Here is a 14440-nt window from a genome sequence, read left to right as displayed (position 1 = left end):
CCGTTTGTCTGATTTGCTGGAATTTGTTAAAAACAATTAGATGTAAACCTTCTTAGACGCATTGCATATGCTATGTACTCGAAACCTTGTTGTGTATCTGAAGATGTATTTCGCACCATGAAGTTCAAATACACTTCATTTTTCGTATAAGTAATTTCGCTGTTATTTATGTTACTTAACAACTCTTGGACGCTTCCTGAAGAAATATATTCAATTCAAATGCATAATGAGGATTACTACCATAATTTTGTCAAATTCACTGTGCACGTGCTGAAGTCAAATAACACGAACAATTGAATAAATAAATGTTTGCTGTTTTGTTTGCAACTTTCACTTTAACCTGCTTTTACAAACAATTTCACTTATTTATTATTTGAAATCGAGTATGCGGCACGCTTTTCCGCTCGTCTTGGATCGTTGATCAAATGGCTCAAAACACAGACGTGGATTTTTTTTATTTTTTTCTTTTCTTTATTTTTCCTTCACCGCAACAGCTTCATTTGAAATAATTTCGATTTTCAACGAACCTAATTCTAGTTCTTCATAGAATGTTTGTCACTTTTAACGTGCAGTCCATTTATTTAACAAGACTCGCAGGACGGAAGTGAATCAGGAAAAGAGGACAGTTTTTGAAAGGAAATAGCCGTAATTAAAATACGTGCTCTAAAAAATGACGAAAGGAATAATTTAATAAATTAATACATTCATTCATTTTTAAAAACTACTTTATGCAATAAAGTAAAAGAAAAATAATAGTCCATAGAAGAATAAGTAAATATTTTAAAATATATTTCTTATGCATAAGGTAAATACTATTATGCATATACAATAAATAATGAACATACAATAAGACTATCAGTCACAGAGTAAATTTCAAGAAGAGACTCTTTCTAGTATTTAATTGGACGTTGAGAACTTTTATATACATTTGTTATTTTCATGTCGAAAAAAATAAGCGTATAAAAAGGAAAATAATATAAAGAAAAAATATTTCTGAGATTTTAAGGAGAACGTTTTTTGAAATGTATGTATTTCAGTAAGGTAAATATAATTTACATTAGTCTAGCAAATGAATTCTAATAATTTGAGAGTAAAGGTTTATTTAATTTAGCAATAAAAATAATAAATTAAATCAAGAATGCTATTATTAGTAATAAATTTCTTAAAACATACTGCAATATATGGTATAATATTATTAATTTTAGTAATTAAACATATTAATGATAATATCGTATTAATTAACAAGATAATTATTTAATAAATTTACTGTTATCTCTCATTAATAAAATTAATAAGATGGATACTAAATTAATAAAAAAATCTTAAGATTAAATTTTAAAAATATTTATTTTTTCTCCTCAGCTCCTCGGATAGCTATTTAAATTAAAACGCTTATGATAGTGTCCTTGGTATGTTAAATTTGTAGAGTAATACTAAAGGACTGAGAGTTCATTAAATAATAATTATTACGTTCGTAGTAAAACCACAAAATGAAATGAAGCAAAATGTGGGAATTTAGGATAAGTGTGGGATGCTTTCAGAAGAGGTGTACGTATGTAAATTTTCATTTCCTTGCCTATCATCACGTGATAACTCTCATAAAAAATTTAAAGGATTTTACACGTTGTAGCTGTTGTACCAAGTGAAAGTTTTACGGAAAGATTTAAATGACGATCTCGAAAGTTTCAGTATGTTTTCCCAGCATTATTTAGATGATTTTATGTATGGTCATATCATTGGAGAGATCAAAGAAAGTCGAAAAATAACAGATGTTGCCAGGGAGTTCAACATCACCCACAGCGTTGTTTAACACACGTGAAAAGCATTTTAATAAATTGGAACATGTGGCCAACGTCACGGAAGAGGTCTTGTTAGATGTGTAAAACCTAGAAGAAACAGGTACATACAGAAACATGCCATAATTGCAATAAGAAACAAGCGCACTACAGCTAAACAGGTGGCTACAGGAGAGCGAATCTCCAAAAAAACTGTAGCCAGACGTTAGAGAGAAAAGAGGATTATACGCCCGCAGATCTGTTGTTTGCGTTTCATTGTCCAGAGACTACTGTGCCGACCGTTTGCAATAGTGTCACGAGCATATATTTGCACGAATTGGACTGAACAGTACTGGCCTGGGAGGACTGGACGATTCTGAGATGAAATTGGGTTTAATAGTATTGAAGACACCAACTAATATGGTGTGAGAGTGGCACTGCTTTGTCCAGAAAATATTCAGGAAAGGTATCGAGATCTGAGATGCAGTATCATAGTATTGTAGTATTGGCTAGCATCATGACCAATAACTGCACGTCCCTACATGTAGTTGCAACTGGCATTATGACCGATCAGAGATACATTGATGAAGTTCTGCTGCGTCATGTTAGACTTTTCCTTGGTGATAATTTTTTTATAGACAACACGCCCCATGCCATCACACACTCGCTGTTCAGGATTGTCTAGACAGCGGTAATATCCAACGCCTCATATGGCCAGCATGTTCTCCAGATCTAAACCCTACTTAAAATATTTAGGATGCTCTTGGGAGGCTACTTGCTGCTCAAAAATATCCTCCAACAAAGAAGAGCACACTCGTCCGTGGACTGATAGAGGAGTGAAATCAATTACTTCGGCAACTGCTGAATAAGATTGTGCAAAGCATGACAAGAGGTCTGAAACGCACTTCATGGTGAACATATCCCCTACTAACACTTTCCTCAAAGCTGCTTGCTGACATTGATAAGCATTTTTCCATTTCACCATACATTGCATCAAAAGAGCCATTTTCACTTTCAAAACCTTCTGAATTTTCCTGAACAATAAAAGTCCTTTATCCTACTGTTCGAACAATGTCGGAACAATATTTTGTTCTGCTTAGCTTTCAGCCCGCCTAATATTATGCCACACAGCAGTTTGAGATCCGCCATTAGCAACTGTTCAGCACTTTACATTGCAACATCTTTCATGATGAATTCTTGCATAATGTTTTTTCCTTTTCCATTACCTGATGTAGTTTTATTATTTTCATTACTATTGTAATTAATTTCCCTGAAAATTATTAAATTTTTCTCGGAGACTCTTTTTAAAGTTGAAAGGCGTATCCTAAGTTTTTAACAGTTATCTTTAGTTAAAGCTACTTTCCTACCTTTCCTAATTTCAGCTTACAATTTTATACCAGAATATGTTTTTAGAATCGGGTTTAATGCAAATGAGTAAGAGTGGTATTTAAGTCGAAGTTCCGCTGACTTCGTGAGAGATCCTAGGTTTCTGACTAGCGCACGTTCGCCTTTTGGCTATGTCTCTCTCTAAGCTATTACTCACTCTAAGCTTACAGCCTGTATTACTTTGAGTTCAAGCACAAGTGGAGGCTTTGCTGTCCGCTCTGAGAAAGGAGCCGACTGTACATACATACTTATTTTAAATGATAAAGGGTAATTAACCCTTCTTGAGTTTTACGTCTCTATTCCCGAACTCAAGCGATTATTTATCTGTTCATGAGGTTCCTACACATTTAGCTGTTAGATAAAAGATTGGAAACCCACAAAGTAAAAATTTTAAGTATTGCTTAATTTCCGTTTAATAGTATTATTTTTTGCATTGAAAAGATAATTCATTTGAGTATTAATACGTTTCATGTTATATATTGCTACTGTACAAAAGTCCTTATCCGGTTTTAATTTTGCAACCATTGATCATAAACATATACTTCTAATTACTAAAATGATCTAAATGACTCAAAAATTCATATTTTTCTACTTTTAAATTTAAAAACGAAATTTGCATAAAATTCGAAATCTTAGTAGTTTATACAGTCCATCTTCCTTTGTATATACACTGAAGTGCCACTGAATTAGGCATAGACAGGGACTGTGCAAATTTTGTAATGCTGCGCCACATTTATGCTCACATGAGGGCGTTATGGTAACTGCTTAATTAGCTAGTTCTTTAACTGTTGTTAATCAGTCATTTCAATTGCCAACAGGAGTAAAACTTCTGATTTAGACACCTTCGATAACGGACAGATAGTAGGCCCTCGGCGTATGGGCTATTCAATTTCCGAAATCGTCAGAAGGCTGGAATTTTTAAGGTCGACACTGTTAAGAGTATAACGAGAATACACAGATGATGGAAAAAAACTAACGATGCGACAAATTACAAGGAATGATTAGTCATGAATAAGCGTGGTGTGAGACAGTTCAGCGGTACTGTACATTAGCTTAGATTCCACTGTACCGTACTGTACATTATCGAAGCCAAACATTAGCTAAGCTTACCACTCAGCCAAGTCAAGACGCCAGTCGTATCGTCAGTGAACAGATCGTGCAACCCTCGCTTCACCATATGGGCTTCGGGAGCCGTAAACCCACGAGAATATCATTGCTGATTGCATAAGCTGCACTTCATGTATGGGCAAGAGAAAGCAGAGAATGGACTCTAAAGGACTGGAAACGAGTAGTATGCAGTCATGAGTGTCGAATCCGACCACTTATACACCGACGGGAGGCTGAGAAAGGAGGTCAGGCTTACGAAACCTTGGATCCTTCACATCACGTTGAAAATATACAAGGCCACGGCGGCTTAGTCGTGGTCTGGCGTGTTTTCTCTTAGCAGTGCTTGGAATCTTTGGCACTTGTACAAACCTCCCTCAATATAACTCGGCACATAGAGTTGCTGGGCAATCATCTCCATTCGTTTACGTCGTCCTGCCATTCACATGAAAATGGTGCAATCTAGCAAAATAACTGCACCTCTCAAAGGTCCCGGTTGGCTACTGCCCGGTTGGATGACCCTTCCTCTGACTTCTCTGCCATGAATTAGCTACCTAGAAGTCCCGACTTAAATCCTACCGAGCACCTTTCAGGTTTTGGGGAGAAAGGTGTGAAACCATATCACCGAACACTAGCTACCATTTCTGATTTATGGAAAGCTCTAGCCGATGTTTGGCAAGCTATTCCGTAGAATGCTTCTGCAAACTTATTGAATCAATCTATGCCTCATCGTGTGCAGCCATTGTCAAGGCCAGAGGAAATCCAATTCGTTATTGACTTGCTATACCTAATTCAGTAACATTTCAGTATATATTTAGGAACATTTTGTACTCATTTTGTACTCATGTAGGATTCCTCACTCCTTTTGTCTAAGGTGAACGTCGAGGAACTAATGTACAGGTAGTAATGACTTATCACTGAGTTCAAACAACTAAATAATAGACTCGAGAATGTTTAAAATACCCTTTATGTCACTTTAAATAGGAATAACTGTCGGTCCCTTTCTCCGGCTTACAAAAAGCCGCTACTGGGGCTTTAACTCAGAACAAGAAATAAGAAACTAAACTATAACTAACTAAAGGAGACTTAGCCGAAGCTAAACACAAGTATCTAAAGTAGTTAGCCTTTAAATTAAAACTAGCCGGCGAATATCAAAAGGCACGTAATATACGGCCGAGCGTAGCAGCTTCAAGAAAGGGTTAGCCCGAAGGCAAACACGCGCTACTCAGGATTCCCAGCTCTCTCGCACGAAGTAAATTGAACCTTCTTTAAATACTTCTTCTAACTCATTTGCATTCAACGCGATTCTTAAAACTCATTCTGGTAGGGAGTCGTAAGTGGAACGGAAAATTGATAGGAAAGAGGCATTGAAATTAAAATAACTGCTATAAAATTAAAATATACCTTGCACTCGTTATAAAAAATAAAGCACGAAACGCTTGATTCCCGTACGATAAAAAATGAGTAAAATATTTAATTCTTAAATTTTATGTTATTTTTAAGGTTCATTTAGAGGTAGGTTAATAAATAAATTTGATTAATTCGAAGTTAACTTATCCCTTAAATGCCATACATCGCTATTCTTTTGTGATTACTAGCGTCTTTATTTACGATTTCGTATTAGTATGCCAAAGGAATTTTCACACAAGTAAATAATATAAGTTTTCAAAGCCTACACATACGTTATTTAATATTTTAAGAAAGTTTCATTTTTTCAGAATTATAAGCAAGTAACCGTAAAAAATGTATTAAACTACGGATATTTTTCATTTCTATTTAATGCAAATAATATTACGAGTTGGCTATTACAGAAGTCTGCCAGTGTTTTCTGGGACATGGTTTCTGTAAGATTCTGTGAAAAAGATCTTCATTCGGAGAAAACTAAACTTATGTTGATCAATATTTTTCACATTAATGTGCGCAGGAATGCCCTCGTCACGTAATTTCTTAGCATAAGAAATCTTTTCCTGAATGAAATTTATTTTTAAATTGCGTAAAAATACACACATTTCGCTGTTCAATTTATGTAGGGCCTTTGAATATTATTACCGAATTTTATGTTTTCCTAAATATAAATAGAAAATCCGGAGGAAAGCATATAAAGTCAGATTTCGTAATTTTAATAAAATTGATTTCTTTAAAAATAAAAATGCCAAACCATGAATATTTACGTTTTTAAAAACATATTTTTAATTTAAAGTACATGTATATGACCAAAGGTTGTAAAAATAAAAGCCGGATAAAGTACTTCTTTTGTGAACATGGTGTTTACAGAGTTAAAACTATTACAGAATTTTTAAACTGTTTTTGGTTGTATTTAAAAATATTTATTTTAATGCTTCCTTTTATACATAATATTTTTTACGAAAATTCAATAAATTTACCGATTTAAGGGGAGCAAAATTATTTGTTTTTTAAGAAATATCCAAAACATCAATACATAAAGTAAGAATTAAAAATGATAATAACGTTAAAATTATCTGAAAGGTTTCAGATTTTAAATTACGTCCAAGTTTTTTAATGTTTTGTGTGTTACCTTTATTTATTAAATATCATGTTCTTTGCACTTAAACCATAAAATTCAGTTCAATAACAATGTCGCAAAATGATTTTAAAATGAGTTTATCTTTAGAATTTCCGATACACAGTTCCGCGTGCTGGAGATAAAAAGGTTTCCCCCCCCCGTAGACAGTTGCCATTGCTCGCTTTGAAATCCTTGAGTTTGTCAATCAAAAATTCGTTGAAGTTTTAAAAATATGAAATCGATAATAAACAAATTCCAAATTTCAAATTTGGTCTTCCACATGCCCATATTCGTAGGAGGATTACGTCATTCAAAATTCGATGGCTCTACGTACCGTTGTTTTATCACAATGCGAGAAATATACATATATTTATGCAGATTTTTCATTATTTAATTTCTTCAAATATAATGCAGGACTCTAACATTTGTTGGCAGCCGTTTGAAAAGTGAAACGGACATTTATAGTGATTAAACGCAAAATCGCAAAACGAAAACAATAATCCATCAGAGACAAAGCCCCTTTGGACTAATTAGATATCTTTTTTTTTTTTTTTTTTTTTTTATTTTTTGGTAAAATTTTTTGGTTCTGCCAGTATGAAGGCCATATGCTGAGAATTTAAAGCTTATAAATGTTTATAGCAATACGAAAATTTATATAATGATTATCAAATATTTTATGTACACACTGTAAAAAAAATTCTGTAACGTTACTAAAAAAACTCATGGAAACTGGGATGCCATGGGTTATTTGAGTAACAGTAACAGGTGCATTCGTTGCAACTTTACAAGGATAATGCCTGTAATGGTTACAGATCTGTTCCTTGTCATGTTACAGCAAATAATTATGTAAGTAGAACATATTTTTCTCGTGTAAAATCCCAAACGCTATATCTGTAATGATTACAGATGATTTGCGTGTAATATTACAGCAAGTAATTATGTAAAAAAAAACATGTTTTCTCATGTAAAATCCCAAACGATATATCTGTAATGGTTACAGATTATTTGCGGGTAATATTACAGCAAGTAATTATGTGAAAAGAACGTGTTTTTCTCATGTAAATATGTAACCATTCCAGGTTATTTTTTTGTATTATTTCACGAAGTAATTATGTCAGTACAACGTACTTTTCGTATGTAATATCCTAAACTATGTATCTGTATAAGTTAGAAATTTATTGCTTCTTATAACACATTATGTAATTACATATGTTGAATATATTTGTTACAACTCAAATACTAAAGGATATATCTGTAAAGATAATAGATGTTTTGTCTATAATGATGGCTTTTTTCCATTACTGGTAATAATCTTCTTTATTAACAGGTTAAAAACTTGTAAAATAAAATTTAAAAAATTCAGTTTTCATAGATTAAAAACCTTTTCGTTTTCCAACTCATATGCAGATACATGTTATACATGTTTGCTATAGAGCAACTAAATTTAAATCCTTTGCATCTGAAATTGCAGATTAAAGATTGTGAGGTTAAATTTGCCAATTCTGACCACTGAATGTAAAAGCCACTTTAAAAAAGAAATACTATTTTTATATTTCATGCTACACAAGAATTGATTTTTAATTTTTCATAATCATCTTTTTTTAAAAGTTGCCTCATATTCTTTCTATGTTAAAAAAAGACATTATCATCTTTCAAACTTTAAACTGCTACAACGTCTCATTTCTTGCATTACAAAATTCCATGTTAACAAAATTTAAAGCACACGATAAGCATCACAAAATTTTATATAAATTCGTAAATTCATAGTTTTCAACACCTACAACCTACTGCATAATCAATGCTATATAGTTTCAAAAAGTGTTAAAAACTTTGCCTTTCCATCTTGTTCATTACCTGCTTTTGATCTTGTTTTATAAAAACATATAAATATTTTTAAATGTTAAGACAAGACAATAATTTATTTTTAATTTAATTTAGTGTTATTTTCTAATAATATTCAAATTTTTTTATATTATTATAAAATCTTAGCATAATTACAAATAAGTATGATTTAATGTAAAGCATAAATGTGACACTGTTTTTTACGGTCAAATTATTTAAAGATTCATTTTAATTCAAAAATAATATCATTTAGAAAGTGATATTAAAAAATTATTCACAATTATTATAAATTTGGAGATTTGCATACAAAATTGTGAAATATACATGTGACAACAGAAAACGAACTTTAGGCCATATTTATTCAGTAGCATGTTGATTGAGAAGTTTATTCAATTTATAACTTTATTGCAAAAGCATTTTACTAGTAGGGGCCCACCAGCGGCAGAGCGGTAAAGTCACTGAACACCGGTAGTTCGGTCGGAGGTTCGAATCCCGCAAACGGGCTGGCTGCATGGGCGTTTTCGTAGTTTTCCCCATGTGTAACGTGTATACGAGCCAGTTTCCCTTAGAAAGTCCTCCACGAAGGCATCAATCCCCCTTAGGCAGATAGCCCTCGAGGCTTTGCCATAATCACACACACGCACATTTTACTAGTAATATTGTGAAGCAAATAATAGGCTAATAATAAAGATACAAAAATAATTTATTATTTTTATAATAGTAATAAGTTAATTTAATAATAAATGATTTATTAAATTCATAATAAATTTATTATTTAATTCAAAATAACATATAATTTAATTCATAAACTTTAAAATCTGAAAAGAAAAAAAAAACTAATTTAAAAATAATCTTGTCTCTTGAGTAGATCGAAAAATGAAAGAACGGTTCTTCTCTCTTTGTGCATATAAAGCATGTCTCCTGAAAAAAAAAAAGAAACAAATAAATAAATAAATCATGCTTTTAAAATGTTTATAAAAACTATTTTAGTAGATGTTTTAAACATCTGCAATATAAAAATTTTTTGCATGTCTTTATAATAACTTATCTTAACTAATTAATATTATTAAAACAATTGAATTACAGTGAACTGTCTCATTGCATCTAGCTGCCTCAATAACTTCTTAAAATGATTATAGTATTTCGCACATAATAATTAAGCATAACTTAGTAGACATAACTTTTTTTCTAGCATGCCCACTTTTATTGAAATTTTCAGGAATCTTGTAGCTTAGAGAAGGTTCATTATAAAAAAATAACAAATAGGCAAATTCTTTCATAAAGGAAGCCGTTACAGATGGTAAACGTAATATGTATAGTATACTTATTTAAAAAAAAATTCCAGCACAAAAAATTTTAAATTGTCAATTACCTTTAGATTTCTAAAACAATATTAGAGATTTCTGCCAAATGAATCACTGAATCTCAGTCCCTAAGTAACGTATTAGCTCACTTAGTTCTTCTTAGCTTTCTTTTAGCACAGGCTTCTGAAATTTTGAAAATTATTTACGTAATTTTTTCGCCTTCCTTCAGCCGCCCATACAGTGAGTTTCCCTAAATTTTAAAACATTCATTCATGTAGTTGTCGTTTCCGTCTTAATAACTAATTTGCCTTAGATTTTGGGTGCATGGGTCGTGATTAATAAAACAATAACAGTGAACAGCTTCAAGAAAATGGGGGTATCTAATATTCTTCATGCCGTATTCCCTATTTTTTTTAAACTAATTTTATCATTTGAAATGGAGAGGGGAAAATGAGACAATTTTAACTTCCAAAAGACACGGTGAAGTAAGAACATAAATGCAAAATAATCATGGGTAAACTACTAGTAACTATCATAATTTTATTTCTTTAAAATAAAACTACATTTCGATAAGAATCCACGTAATTACGACATTTAATAAATTATCTCATTTCTACTTCTCTATAACTCGAATTTCTCCCATTTTTGCAATCATCTTTGCTACTACTTAAGCCTCAACTCTAACAAATAATTAGAGAATTTGACAATACAGCTGACGTGGCAAAATTGGAGAGTGACTATCGATTGATGTTTGCTTCACTTTAATGGGTCATTTCTTGTATTAGGCTGGCATAAAGTCCAACACTTAGATAGGAAAGCTTCAGCATGGCCTTTGCAGGTAGTAAGCAAAAGTTTGTCTTTTTTAACATGACAAAAACAATCACTATGTAGACGAATACATTTTAAAAGTTTGGAAAATCATTGCATGGGGTAAAACAGACTGAATGGTGATGACTTAATAGCAATAGAAGCAGGAATGAAATTATCTTATTAGATACTGAAATATTAATATTACAATGCATTCTTATTGTAAAGTAGGTTTCTTTTAAATAAATAATTAGTTACCAATATTTTATCCTTGAATACGTTTCAATTGGTATATTCTCACTGTAATCACATCCTTCAAAATTAAATGAATGGAATAGTTTTCTCCTCTCGATTTTCCTACTATAAAATTAATAAAAAAGGGGGGAAATCTGTGAATAAACATGGTGATACCTCTACCTCTCCATATATATAGACATATATCTTCATGAAAAACACCTAAGGAAAACAAATGGCATTTTTCTTTAAAAACATTGTATCGATAAATAGGATGAGAATTAAGTTTATTTTTAGACTTGAGGTGTATGAAATATATTCGATTAAAATAAATTAGAAAATTAAGTTCAAATAAATTTTAAGCCAAATTATCTATTTAAGTTGCAGTAATTTAGTAGTAATTAATATTAATAAAAAAATAGTATATTTAATTCAGAAAAATATAAAAATTCTTCTACAAACTTGCAAAAATTACCAACATTTTTTATTTATCTGATAATTAATTGTCAAATTTATTCTTCCGTTTTGCATTTAGATTTAGAATTTTTCACAGAAATTTGTCTTTGGCTTTAAAAAAAATTTCACAGTACATTTTTGGTACTTTTTGAAATTTTGCAGAATTTCTACTTTACCAAACAGAACATCTGAATTTAATATATAAAATTAATATTAAAAACACAGATCAGAAACTACATAAAATTTAACTAATAATTATGACTAGTGTCATGCAAAATACTATGAAATTAATTAATAAATTAAGCGCGATATTCCACATCTGCAAAGCTTGAAAATTTTATGCTTAAATATTTTTTTAATAAATATTTAAAAAAAGGGTCCATTGGAACATTCCGGACGTTCTGAACCACCGGACATTCTGAACCTGCAACTTGCTTAAATTATAATACACTTCAGGTCTTTCATGCTTTTTCATTTCGCTAACAAGAAAAATTACCTTCAGTTATTATACTATAACGTATTTTCTCCCTCCTTCCATCATGCCTTTGTGGTGAAACGATAGCACACTCGGCGCGTATTCGAGAAGTCTAGGTTTAAGTCCCGACGAGGGCATTGGTCATTTTTCATGTCACCTGCTTCAAAATAGCCTAATGACTCTACAACTGAAATTAAGACTTCTGACAAAGATGCTATTGAAAGTCACAAATACGTACTTAAATGTGAAATCAATTTGGATAATCTAAAATAATTTTAAAAAATCAATCTTCATGTATATGTCTAAAAATCAGACCCTCCTAATTTTATTTTATTTAAAAGATATTTGCATTCTATATTAATTTTGACTAGCAAATGATTGGATAACTAAATTCCAAGCTATAAGTGAACTAATGTAGCTTACAAATGCACAGAATTTTATTTCCTGCATTAACTTAAAGCAAAATTTGCTGCATATTTGTATCGTTTGGTTTGATGGAACATGGCAAAGCATGTAAATCTATTTTCCTAAAAAGACATATGTAATTATGAAGGGATTTGTAAAGAAAAGTGGCTTGTATTGAGATTGTATTTATGTATATTTATATTGTTAATTCTAAAATTAATATTTTATTAAAAATATTATTATCAATTAATTTTTAATACAGACATACACATACAGAATGGTTTTAAATTCCACATATAGTCACCATTTGTTTTTTAAAAGAACTTATTTTATGATTTACATATCATATTACATGTTTATATATGTTAAACACATTATAAATATGCAATGGCAGTTACAGAGTATAATAAAACTTTTAATTTAGAAAATATTAATTACATGATATTTTTGCGAATAGAGTGCAATATGTTGTTTTTGTTTACAATTAGTTTAACATATTGCTAAAAAAATATTTTAGGTTGTTTTCACTTTTCCCTGTCGATATTAATATACTAAAATATATGGAATAACGAAGTTGCACCTAGTTAGTAAAACAAAACATTACAAAAATTATCATACAATATCATATCATGCGATTTAATCAAATGTAATTTTTCATTTAGAATCATAAAATTGTCAAACGAAATTAATACATCACTGTTTCAATTAATTACTGCTGGTTATATAAAAAATAGTGGTTATAAATAAAATGGTCAATTAAAAGCTTAATTTATTGAATTCATAATCACAATTATTATTATTAGATCTAGATTTAGAATAAATATTTTACACTATATTAAATGCAGATAGTGCTTGTATTTGCTAGATAATCGTTCTAATACAAATCACTCTGCGTTAGACCAAAGAATATCTATAGAATACATATTCAGAATATCTATAGAATACATATTCTTTGGTTGAGTATAGAGAATAGAACACATATTACGAGCATCTTAAATAGAATACATATTACGGACATTAATATTTAATAGTAGCTGGGGCTAAACGTTAAAATACTTATCAATATATATAACAGTGTAAAGTGCATAAGAATAATACATAAAATTATAAATTAAATAAAAATATTTCAAACAGTAACTATGAAAGTTTTACTTACCACTCAGGAACGTTATAAACACTCAGGCAACCATGTATATCTGTTACTATCTTTAAAACAATTATCATTGTCTTCTCCTGATTGGGTGAGATATCCCCCCCCCACTTTCCAATCGGTCACCTGACTGATTCATGCGCGCGAAACTGAAACCTTAGTCTTTGCTTGTAAGTGTACTCTTAAATCGTCTGCATACGGCACTAATTCATTTCAGACTGTTTACGTTACAGGAAATTCTCATGTAACATTTTAATTTCTGTAACTTTACAAAACATTTGCCTGTAAAGAGCGACCTTTTTTTTTACAGTGCAGGATGCGGCAAAAAGAACTCCCCGATTTCTCAAACTAATAAAATCGAAACCAATTGAGATAGGAAATTTTTCTTTTTATTGCTTTAAAGTGCACAAAATTCCATTTAATATCAATTTGATTTTTTTCGTTTTAAACAAAACATCCCTTAGGTGTTGGCCTCCGTTATTTATGCATTGAATGTACCTTCTTAGACAGTTGCAGAAGACTTTATGTGAGATATTGTGCGAATGGCAGAATAGTTCTGTTTTATCGCCTTCTTCGGAGCTTTTAAAGCTGGATTTCTAATGGTAAATGCTTTTTTTTTTTTTTTTTTTTTTAAATCGGGAATAGAGTCTCGTCCGTCGAGTGGGAAGTGGATGCAAAAGGTAGGCTGCATTGCCCCTACTTTTTGTCGGCAACCTACTATTGTGAATAAATTGATCTACAACGAAAGTGCGATGTTCTCCTAACCAAGCCACGCTCTAATCTGAAATGGCATGTGAGTCGCTTTTCAATGGTACGCTCCCCATCACTGTATTCTGAAAGTAGCTGCGCTACTCCCAAATCAGGGAGTTCTTTTTGCCGTACCCTGTATTTATTTCTCAGATCGAAACTACTCATTTTTGCTAAAACATAGTCGAAGAGATTAAGGCTATTTTTCTGTTCATAAACTAAGATAGTTGT

General features: G+C 31.2%; 1 protein-coding gene and 1 long non-coding RNA gene across 4 annotated transcripts in view; one reads left to right on the top strand and one right to left on the bottom strand.

The window, feature by feature from the left end:
• Nucleotides 1–14440, top strand: part of LOC118186860 (uncharacterized) — a 107133-nt gene that overhangs the window by 76673 nt on the left and 16020 nt on the right. The gene's annotated exons all lie outside the window — the stretch shown is intronic.
• Nucleotides 9317–12600, bottom strand: LOC146995121 (uncharacterized). Its single transcript, XR_015043570.1, has 2 exons — nucleotides 11001–12600; nucleotides 9317–10118 (listed from the first exon to the last, which is right to left on the bottom strand). It is a non-coding gene; the product is annotated as an uncharacterized LOC146995121 (long non-coding RNA).

The sequence above is a fragment of the Stegodyphus dumicola genome, chromosome 10 (genome assembly GCF_044657685.1).
Source record: "Stegodyphus dumicola isolate Sdum_Otavi_A_Nest chromosome 10, ASM4465768v1".
Classification (NCBI taxonomy): domain Eukaryota; kingdom Metazoa; phylum Arthropoda; class Arachnida; order Araneae; family Eresidae; genus Stegodyphus; species Stegodyphus dumicola.
The sequence above is the reverse complement of the archived record's forward strand: the minus strand, read 5'-3'. Positions and strand labels throughout refer to the sequence as shown.